This window comes from Ixodes scapularis, unplaced genomic scaffold (assembly GCF_016920785.2).
Source record: "Ixodes scapularis isolate PalLabHiFi unplaced genomic scaffold, ASM1692078v2 PGA_scaffold2__306_contigs__length_199485367, whole genome shotgun sequence".
Classification (NCBI taxonomy): Eukaryota; Metazoa; Arthropoda; class Arachnida; order Ixodida; family Ixodidae; genus Ixodes; species Ixodes scapularis.
Window position 1 is genome coordinate 89499234 of NW_024609857.1, and position 10895 is coordinate 89510128.

The following is a 10895-nucleotide window of genomic DNA, read 5'->3' on the forward strand; positions in this document are numbered from 1 at the left end:
TGTAACACGGGAGGAAGCCAGTCTCGACAAAAAGCAGGAAAGCGCTTTCTACTGCTCTAAAGCCTTTGCCGTCGAGCGACTGGCCTCCAAAGTCAAAGAGGGAGAGTCCTCAAAGGGTATCTCTGCTGCTAAAGAACCACCGATACCGACTTCAGAAGAGGAAACTGCGGTCTCGAATAAATCTTTAGAGGCTGACTTAAATACAGGCCAACAAAACGGGACGACAAAAATGGCCCCAACATTCAAGGGTCTCTATCGAATCACGGAACAAAGGACCCCGATCACTTATGTGGTCCGCCGCGTTGCTGCCCATGCGTCCAGCACTTCTTCCAGGGAGGAGAAGGTTATGCACTCGAGCCAACTTAAGCCGTTCCGTCCGCCATACATGGACCCTGCGCTCTTCCCCCTTGAAAGATCCATCCCCGTTACTTCGCAACCTGGTGGAACGAGTGATAGAGATGCCTTCGCTGAAACTGTTGTGAACCCTACCCCACACATTCCTTCAGGCAAAGAAGAGCCACCGTCAAATTCTAGTAGTCTGCGGGGCCACATTCAGCAGCCTAGATGGATTGATGACCATGAGGAATGAACAGTTCAAGAGAACCAGGATTAGTTAAAAGAGGGGTGGGATGTGAGCCAGACGGCAAAATCCGCAATTCGGTCTGGCAATCATCGTGCCCACGCGCTCAAGAACTGGCGCGTGCAGTTGTTCTTGGTCGCCTCGGCGCGTTATGCCGCCATCTAACCCAGTTCCAACGTTACTAAAACACTCAGTTGGGAAACTCCCATAGAGACAGCCCTAAAAATATGGCCCCAATCTGTCTCCGAGCACCGAGCTAATGACGAACACAACGCCACCATTTCTCCCGCAGCGGCCACTCGAGAAACTGCACGTGACTTCTATTTTTGGCTTTGACAGGGGTGAACCCCCGTCTTCCCGGCGGACGCGCCGCGCTGAACTAGTGAAGTTAAAATGCACCTAGGTCGGGACGCGCTACCTGAAAGGCCCGCTGAGGCATGGTTTTATAAAAACAATATTAATTGTTCCGCAAAACCTTGCGAACTAAAGATGATAAAAACATCACGCGCCCATCATTTGGTACTAAACTCCAATAAATTTCATACAAAAAGAGTCTTTTCCGTTTGTTTTTACGCAAAAAACAGGCTTTCAAAAAGCTCGAGGTGACCGTAGTACAGACAAACGAAAAAGAGTGGCGCTGTTGTCGCATTTAGCTCGGTCTCGGTGGACGCCAACGGCCCAGGTTTCGACGGCGAGTTTCCCAACTGAGTGTTTTAGTAACGTTGCCCAGTTCTCTCTCATGAAACGATTTTCCTACTTCTTCCTCCTTAGCTTTAATCCTCAACTCAAATGCGAATTGTGAAATCACGTGGTCGTGACATTCCTTCGGCACCGGTGCGATGACTCCTAGCTTCCACCGTGCTTTTTATGCACACCATAGAACTTGTCATTCCCCAGTGACAATAAGCTCCGTCAGGGCACTCATTGGCCACGAACGCGAATCCAAATATTCGTCGACGGATTGATTGTTGACGAACGCATACGTCCGAGTGACGCAGTTCTCGTGTCCAATGCGTGAGCTAGGCTCTGCTGACGTCAGCTTGGTGCCGGTGACGCGCTTTTGGAACCGCGGATGTATCATAGTGAAAAGGCGGAGAGCTTTCGAAGGCAAGAAGGTACAAAATAGTCCGCTATATTTTCAAATGTTCGTACCGAAAAGCTGGTTTTTGACTTTCTAGCCTCTTTCTTTTGGCCAACTAAACGATATGCGATTAGTAAAGTCCCAATTTAAAATCATTCATCCCACCCCGAAATTCGTTTGATGGCCCCTTTAATTAAACCTTTTTACATTCTTTATCTGCCTACCGGTCCTCACAATATTATATATATATATATATATATATATATATATATATATATTTTTTAATACCCTTCATAGTAACTCTTCCTCTTCCACACGAACATCAACAAGAAGAAGAGGACATTTCACAACCATTCACCCTGAAGAAAAGCGGTCCCCGCTTGAAACGTCGGTGCAGTAAAGAAAGGCCTTTCCTGGATCTCCTCCACTCTCGTTTTACGTGCAACCGGCCCGTTGAACCTTCTTACCGTATATATATATATATATATATATATATATACGGTAAGAAGGTTCAACGGGCCGGTTGGACGTAAAACGAGAGTGGAGGAGATCCAGGAAAGGCCTTTCTTTACTGCACCGACGTTTCAAGCGGGGACCGCTTTTCTTCAGGGTGAATGGTTGTGAAATGTCCTCTTCTTCTTGTTGATGTTCGTGTGGAAGAGGAAGAGTTACTATGAAGGGTATTAAAAATATTCAAAACAGGAGCAAAAAAATTATCGTAAATCTTTGAAATTAGTAATTATAAACAATGTTAATCCAATTCAATAAAACGAAATAAATTGATTTGTAGTATTTGGCACAGTCTTTGTTACAGCTCCTGAGCACAATCACCCCCGAGCAACCGGAGCGCACACAACATAGCAATGATGATGTGTTCGGGATTAGCACCGCTTCGGGAGCGGAGATCTAGACCACGCAAGGGTGCCGTGGTGGTTTTTTATGAAGTATTTATGTCATATTTGAATGATGCTTACGCGCCCAAGAATTTAACGCAGCGGAAGGATTACCACGGGACGCACGCTCACGAGGATGTTCACGAGAGGCGTGGAACGAGCTCACGATGGCAGGCGCCTTTGGTGCAACAATGTCATCGACACGCTCGGCTAGTACAGTCCGTGCAAAACCAAAATAATTGTGTGGCCTCGGCCCTACACACAGCGTGGCAGCCAAGTGAGCACGCCTGGACTTGCATTAATACCACAAGCAACCGAATTGAATTTGTGAATGAAAAAAGCCTCCTTCAACTCTCTGTCGTGATCAGAGCTAAATCCAGATTCCAGAAGGATGACACGTATTTTTTCAATGCTATGCTTTTTAAGATGCATGTGTTTTGAGAAGGGGAGCGTGGGTAAGGACTTGATATGAGACTTGTGATTGTTGAAGCGCAACCGAAATGAAGTACTGGTTTGTCCTATATAATCCATGTTACATAGTTTACAGCGTAAAAGATAAATAACGTTACGCGTACCGCGGTTGAGGTTACCAGTGATTTTGAAAGAAAAGCCAGAGTTCGCGAGCAACATCATTCAAGATGTTTTATGGAGGCACGCAAAATTATAGATAAGAGAATACGATTTGACCTTCATGCTCAAACACTCCATAGGTATCTTAATTGTGGCACCGCGCCTAGGGGACTAAGCTTACATTTGACTCCTTCCATGAATACCCTTAACGAAGGAGAAATGAATGAGTGGAATAACGTCTTAAAAAGAGCATCTCTGGATTTAGTTAATGTTATTGTCAAACATAGTGAACGACGCGCCGGTGACCTTGCCGTCACAGAGTATAGTTACAAGTCCAGCAAATTATTTTCTCACACCGAGAAAAACGCGCTTGAAGAATACGAGCGAAAAAGACTAAATGAAATTAACGTAACAAAAAATAAAAAGTTGGCACGCGACAATGTGGTAGGATTATCGGCTGCTCCTTCTAACACTGTCACTCGCCGTACGGACATGATCCATATCTCAGATGACCATACTAACATTCAACCCCGTTCACAACTCACTACCTCGAACCAACCACAACGATGCACACAAGTTGCACCTACTGAGTGCTCATCTACCGGAGGAATGATCATCCAATCGCTGAATATTATAAACTTGTCCAGTGTTATTCTATCCGCCACAGAACTCTCATTGTGTTCCAGAGGCCTCAGCTTCTGCCCCACGTCAGGAGAATACAATGAATTCCAAATATATAAGGACCTCGATAACTTCGCAAGAAACCTGAGACTCAGAGAGTATTTCCACGATCATCCGCAAGACACCAGAGAGCGCATTCCTAATACTTCGAATAAGTCATGGACTCCAAAAGAGCAACGCGACAAGTACCTTGATTTGTACATCGAATCGGTGCAGCGTGATGTGATCAGAAACTATCAACAACGAAAATGTCTACGTCACAATCTCACTCCTGCTGAACGCATCGTTATGCGTGAACTCAGCTCAAGAGATGATATTATTATTAAACCTGCTGACAAAGGAGGAGCCATAGTTTTTATGAATAAGCAAGACTATCTAGAGGAAGGATTTCGCCAGCTAATGAACCAACAATTTTACAAAGCACTTCAAGCAGATCCGACCAAAAAATTCACTAAACTAATAACGGACACTTTGGACTTAATGCTGGATAATGGAGACATTTCGGAGGAGATGCATAAAGCAATGAAGCCGGCCTATCCAAAGGCTGGCCGCTTTTACACATTACCTAAAATTCACAAACAAGGAAATCCAGGACGACCAATTGTATCCGGAATAGACACGGTGACAGAGAGAATTTCTAGCTTTGTCAATTTCCTTATTATGAACCTTCCCCCTACGATGCCATCATACATAAAGGACACAAATCACTTTCTTCGAGAAATAACAGAACTTCTACTGACGCAATCCTGGTCACCATGGATGTTGCGTCCTTATATACAAACATCCCTCACCAGGATGGCATCGAAGCAGTAATCAAGGCGTCTAACAATGACCCTCCAACAATTCGTGTCAACAACGACGTCCTCGCAACACTTCTCAGGTTAGTTTTAGAACACAACAACTTTGAATTCGAGGGACGACACTTTCTACAGACTCGGGGAACTGCAATGGGCACAAAGATGGCCCCTAACTATGCAAATCTTTTTATGGCCGATTTAGAGTCACGCTTCTTGTCTAGTCGCTGTCTGTAACCTCTGGTTTATAAGCGATACATCGATGATGTATTTATGGTATGGGCACACGGGGAGTCAGCACTCACAGACTTCATTCGGGATTTCAACGGTCTCCACCCCAGTATTACGTTTTCGCACAGTTATTCTAAAACGAGCATTGATTTTCTTGACGTAACAGTCGAGATCAGCGGGAATGCTCTTACAACAAAACTCTTCAGGAAGTCGACGGACCGTCAACAGTACCGGCACTTCAAGAGCTCCCACCCTAAACATTGCAAAACAAGTATTCCCTATTCTCAAGCTCACAGATTCCGGAGAATATGCTCCAGTTTAGATGAATTCGAACGCAACGCCAGCAATCTGAAACTCGTGCTATCCAAGCAGAATTATCCACCAGCCATTGTCGATAAGGCCATTGAAAAAGCACGTGCTCTCGACCGAGAGCAAGTTATCAATCAACCCCAACCCAAAATGTCACAAAACGAGCACGCCAACCTGGTGGTTAAATATTCAGCCCGCCTTCCAAATTTAAACAATATTCTCTGGAAACATCACAGTATTTTGCAGCAAAGCGATAAATTACGCACCCTTTTTCCGGTATCACCACGCGTGGTATATCGACGAGGTAGAAACCTTAAGGACATATTGGTGCACTCGAAAAACAAGAACTTCTGACGTTTCTGGTTGTAGACCTTGCCAGACGCCCAGGTGTGAAATTTGTGAATATGTCAAAACCACCAATCTTGTCACTAGCGCGAACTCTGGCTTTTCTTTCAAAATCACTGGTAACCTCAACTGCGGTACGCGTAACGTTATTTATCTTTTACGCTGTAAACTATGTAACATGGATTATATAGGACAAACCAGTACTTCATTTCGGTTGCGCTTCAACAATCACAAGTCTCATATCAAGTCCTTACCCACGCTCCCCTTCTCAAAACACACGCATCTTAAAGAGCATAGCATTGAAAAAATACGTGTCATCCTTCTGGAATCTGGATTTAGCTCTGATCACGACAGAGAGTTGAAGGAGGCTTTTTTCATTCACAAATTCAATTCGGTTGCTTGTGGTATTAATGCAAGTCCAGGCGTGCTCACTTGGCTGCCACGCTGTGTGTAGGGCCGAGGCCACACAATTATTTTGGTTTTGCACGGACTGTACTAGCCGAGCGTGTCGATGACATTGTTGCACCAAAGGCGCCTGCCATCGTGAGCTCGTTCCACGCCTCTCGTGAACATCCTCGTGAGCGTGCGTCCCGTGGTAATCCTTCCGCTGCGTTAAATTCTTGGGCGCGTAAGCATCATTCAAATATGACATAAATACTTCATAAAAAACCGCCACGGCACCCTTGCGTGGTCTAGATCTCCGCTCCCGAAGCGGTGCTAATCCCGTACACATCATCATTGCTACTTTTGTGTGCGCTCTGGTTGCTCGGGGGTGATTGTGCTCAGGAGCTGTAACAAAGACTGTGCCAAATACTACAAATCAATTTATTTCGTTTTATTGAATTGGATTAACATTGTTTATAATTACTAATTTCAAAGATTTACGATAATTTTTTTTGCTCCTGTTCTGAATATTTTTAATACCCTTCATAGTAACTCTTCCTCTTCCACACGAACATCGATCAACAAGAAGAAGAGGACATTTCACAACCATTCACCCTAAAGAAAAGCGGTCCCCGCTTGAAACGTCGGTGCAGTAAAAAAAGGCCTTTCCTGGATCTCCTCCACTCTCGCTATATATATATATATATTTTTTTTTTTTGCATTTTTTTTTGTTTTTTTTATTTTTGGGCATTTGGTTTGGAAGGACGTTGGCGGCGACTTTGGACGTCTTGCCGAGTCAAAAGTCGTGACTTTAATAGCAAAATATACTTTACCCGCAATTAATGTAATTTTACATGGATTTCTCACATTAGCAAGAATGTTTATATTGTTTTTAGCCTTTTAATTTTATTACTTGGTAATAAAAAATGCTGCAATTGGCACCAGGGATGATAATTAGCTCAGTTTGTATTGTCATATTTGTTCGCACGTTTGAAATTAAATCATAAGCAACAAAACATATTACAGCTTAAAAAATTGCGTATTAAAATATCTGAATGTTAATATTATTATTATTAATACAAATCGCGGCAATGTGTGTCCTCAATTAACGCCAAGATAACGAAAACACGCCATTTAACCATAATAGTCTTTCCGGAAAGGTATTATTTTGTTTTGTTTTTAGCATATGAAAAACTCTGACATCGTTAGATAGAAAAACAGTCAAAGACTGGATGTAATATAAAGTCATATCCGTCACGCGTTGCTATGAAGCCCCCCCCCCCTCCTCCACACACACACACACACACACTTCAGTTGTCTGACTAGAATTCGGTCTTTGGGTTGTTGCAGTGAGGACAGTGTTTATTAATTTAGACGTTTTGTGGACATATTGTAAAAATTGAAATTATTCTCTTATTCTTGTGCTGGGACTAATGTTAAACCAATTAATAATCTAAATACCAAAAAACTCATAAAGGCCCGCAGTTCATTTTTTTCATGATATTTATCTGAGCGAGAAAAGGCAGCGAGAACGCACAAACATTAGCACTAATTTTTTCAACAACTACAACAACTACAAATATCAGCCTGGATCGGACATGTATGTCACAAAATAAAGTTTCCGCGAACAACTTCTCTAACTAAGTAATTGCGATGTGAGACACATCTTGAGGTATGAAAGAACCCGAAATTAAGACCTATACCGAGAAATTAATTCCGAAATAGAGGCTAGTTTCGGTATCACTCCAGAATTAAAACGCGCATTCTCGGGTAAATATTACGCTAAACACCGTTCTTGTTTTCGGGGTAAAGAGGTGACCTGCGCCCATAACACCCTAGCTTCCTCGTATTACCAGCAATAATTTGTTTCGCTCAGTAAAGTCAGCACACTAGACAGGCTCAACAGCGGCACGCATCTCCAACCCTCACTATAACCACCATTTTGGAAAATGAGTGGCGCCACCTATAGTTAGTTGGAGTCGCAAATTTGGTCTCAAACGCTCTCCTTCATTTTGTGCTCGCACGATCTTGATAGCGCATCACGATCATCTGGTGGGCTAGTTGGTTGATCATATTGTTGAATTAACAGCGCAAATACGACAGGAAGGACAGCGCTCTATCCTGTCTCCCTTATCTCTCCTTCCTGTCGTATTTGCGCTGTTAATTCAACAATTTGATAGCGCATTTCGGACACATGATATACCAATACCGTTTTTATTAGCTTTGAATGGGCGGACCGAAAATCGAGCAAGGACTTAGCAGTTCTGGGATGGTCAGACCAACAAACATGCTCTTGCTTAGCATCGATACTGAGGTCCAGAAATTGAATCTGCTGTTCTTTGGGGGTTTCGAACGTGAATCTTATTCCTAATCCTTGTTCAGTGAAGGCCTTTAGCACGTTCTAAAGTTTCTGGCTAAAATCGGGTTTTTCTATGAATACAAGATCCACGTGTCTGAAAATAATAATAATTAGTTTATTTCCATCTACATTGATGGTGGAGATTGAGGGAAAAAGCTGTGAAATACAACTTGACAAGGCCCTCGACCCCCTACATAGGCACAGCAGCAGAGGTACAGGAAAAAAAATGCTACTTCATGCGAAAGCACAAAATGGGTGGATAATATACAAACACACAACACACAAATAAAAAAATAAAGATTGAATAATCCTGGAAACATTAAACAACCCGTCATATCACTGGTATTTTACCTATCTTGTTTACAAAATATTCTCTAAGTTGCTTAAATGACATCCTAATCAGATCCAACTCACCAGCATCAAGCTGGTTGAGCAATTTAGGCAGCGTATATCTAATCATCTGAGAGCCGTAATTTGTCCTTCGCACTACCATTTCCCATTGTTCTCCGTCCCAATGTCCTTCCAGTAAGTCCCTTTAACTTGTTTTAAGTGCTCGATCTACTTTTCCAAGAAAACTACTTCTCAGTACAGGGGCCATTCTCGACCTAATTCACACTCCGGATTTTTTAATCCAATCTTTATCTTGCGACCAATACAAGTGGACTTTAAATAAAATGATAGTATTTCAAGAAAATATTTCACTGTTACACCGCATTGAGATCTAAGGGCTATCGCCTCATTCAAATACATTCCTTTACGCTACTCATGAGGCAGTCGTGGGTCATAGAATAGTACAGGTCTTCGACGTCTATGCTGAAAGCACTGCAGCCTTTTGAGTTGTTTCCTTCAGAAACTCCATGATAACCAAGGAACTCAGGATGCCAAATGGGTCGCCTATCACCAGCAAGTCAAGGTTCCTTTGTAGGTACCTAGACAAGGCGTGGAACCAGGTACCTTTTGCCGAAACAATAGTACGAAACGGAATATCAAGTTTGTGCGTCTTAGCCACAACGGATACCTCCAACACGAGGTTCTTCTGTTTCTTGACACCTGTGGCCACTTGTTGGAGGTCTTGTTTATTGAGGAGTTTCACAGCTTATGCCTTAAGTTTTGCGGGTTTTTAAAGGCTCTGTCGAAAGTGTTTCTGGACCACCGTGCTCGCTTTTTCTGAGAACATGCGTTCTGGCAGAATGACGAAGAACCCGTACTTATCTGGCACCAGTGCACGTAGCTCATGGGAAGCCAGATGTTCTATAACAGGTCCCAGCGCTCGATTTCTCGTAGGTCTAGCTCCGGACCTTGCCAGAACGTCCACGCATTCCACTATGCATCTCTGTTATTCTTCCTTTAGTGCCTGGCGTGACACAGACCTTGATATCCCCAGTTTTCTAAGTCGGTTGAGGACCGGCTCGGGAGAGAACTTAAGGCTCCTTTGCAGAATGAGCTTGTGTTTTTCCAGGACCAGCTGTTCGCCTAGGACCACCGCTGTGCCCTCCTTAGCGCTGGTTTTCTTCTTGGTTGGTAACGTGGGACGCACTTCATTCCACACGACCTCGGTGAACTGGGCTGTGAAGTTCGACCACTCCCGAAATTGGCGTATCTCTCGTGGCTGTCGTTGCGTGTAGCCGCATGTGACACGAAGGCAGTCTCTGAAGAAGCGAACTTGTTGCGACCATTCCGGAGTGGACAGAGAACTTAAAAACAAGTTAGTGGGACTTACTGGAAGGCTTTTCAGATACGTGTATGTATATCTTGTGTTCGTAAAAAAACCCGATTTTAGCCAGACACTCCAGAACGTGCCAAAGGCCTACACTGAACAAGGATTAGGACTAAAATTTACGTTCGAAACCCTTAAAGAGCACCAAATTCTGTTTCAGGATATGAGTATCGATGCTAAGCAGAGCATGTTTGAATTGGTCTCACTGTCCCAGGTCAGAACCGCTAAGTTTTTGCTCGATTATCGGTCCACCCATTCAAAGCTGATAATAAATGGTATTGCTGTATTGTGTTCGGAATGCGCTTTCAAAATCGTGCGAGCACAAAATGAAGGAGAGCGTTTTATACCAAATAGCTAGGCTCCGAGAAGCAGGTTATCCAGATCCGGTGATTACCGCAGCCTGCGAAAACGTGAAAACGAGTATCACGGCCAATGCTGCACCAAACTGCGCTGAGCGGGAAGTGAGTAGCAAAAGAATGTGGCTTCTATCCTTAACGTTTACCGCGTTTCACACTGGTTAAAGGGGATCGCGGCAAGATACGGAGTGAGTGTTTGTTTTTTCGGCCAAAAACAAGCTGAGCCAGATTTGCCCCGCCATAAAAGGGTGTGTTAGTAAGCGGAAAAACCGGATAGTCATGGTTGCACCGTGAAGCATGGCACGCAGATCGTATTATGCACCGTTAGAGCAGTGTATAAGATACCTTTCTCATGCGGAAGATACATTTTTCATGCGGGTCTGTGTATATTGGTCGAACGGGGCGCTGTTTGAACATCCGTTTTGGGAGAGCACCAGAGTTCATTGAAGGGGTGTGCGTACTCTCATCTTGCGATGCATTGTCGTGAGTGTGAGCCAAGATTGAGTGACACTCAAGTTTTGTTCAAGCACAGAGACCAAGTGTCTAGAGAGATAGTAGAGGCATACCAGATAAAAAGGGCGGGAGCCTCCTCTGT